General features: G+C 41.1%; 1 non-coding gene across 1 annotated transcript; it reads right to left on the bottom strand.

Moving 5' to 3' along the window:
* Nucleotides 1–306: 306 nt before the first annotated feature.
* On the bottom strand, nt 307–412 carry LOC141687929 (small nucleolar RNA R71). The gene has a single exon (XR_012561406.1). It is a non-coding gene; the product is annotated as a small nucleolar RNA R71 (small nucleolar RNA).
* Between the last annotated feature and the right edge of the window lie 427 nt (nt 413–839).

Genomic DNA, 839 nt, shown 5'->3' with positions numbered 1-839 from the left:
GGCCTTACTATGCCAACTATTGAAGCGACAAATTTTGAGATCAAACCTGCGTTGCTCACTATGGTCCAGCAGAATCAGTTTGCTGGTCTTCCCTCTGAAGACCCTACACTTCATCTGCAAAGGTTTCAACAACTCTGCTCTACCATCAAACATCGGGGTGTCACTGCAGACCAGCTGAAAGTCATGTTGTTTGGGTTTTCTCTTCGTGATAAAGCTCAAAAATGGTTGAATGATATCAATGTGACTGAGTGGAACGAAATTGCTCAAGCTTTCTTAACTGAGTATTTCCCTCCTAACAGAACTGATGACTTGATTGACAAGATGATGGGTTTCAAACAAGAATATGGAGAGTCTCTTAAAGATGCTTGGGAGAGATTCAAAGATCTTCAACGTGCATGCCCTCATCATGGTCTTGAGAAGTGGTTTCTGATTAAACGCTTCTACAATGGTCTTGACCCTGAAACAAAGGGTACTGTTGATAATGCTGCAGGTGGTGTTTTTCTAGACAAGGGAGTTGATGATGCGTATGCTTTTGTTGCAAATTTGGCTGCAAATCACTTCAATAACCCGAGAGCACCTAAGAAGGGAGGTAAACTTGAAGTGGAGGCATATTCTCTCTTATCATCTCAACTCGCTTCATTAACGCAAGAAATTCATTCATTGAAGACTTCACAATCATCTGCTCCTCCTATGAGTATTAATGCACTGTCATCCATGGCTCCTATGACTAATCCTATATGTGAAGTGTGTGGTGTTCAAGGCCACTTCGGTAATGAATGCTCGTACAATGTTCAAAATTCACAAAATTTTCAAATGGAGCAAGCAAATGTTTTTCAGCA

This window comes from Apium graveolens, chromosome 9 (genome assembly GCF_009905375.1).
Source record: "Apium graveolens cultivar Ventura chromosome 9, ASM990537v1, whole genome shotgun sequence".
Taxonomy (NCBI): Eukaryota; Viridiplantae; Streptophyta; class Magnoliopsida; order Apiales; family Apiaceae; genus Apium; species Apium graveolens.
Note: the sequence above shows the minus strand (reverse complement) of the source record. Positions and strands in the feature narration are given on the sequence as shown.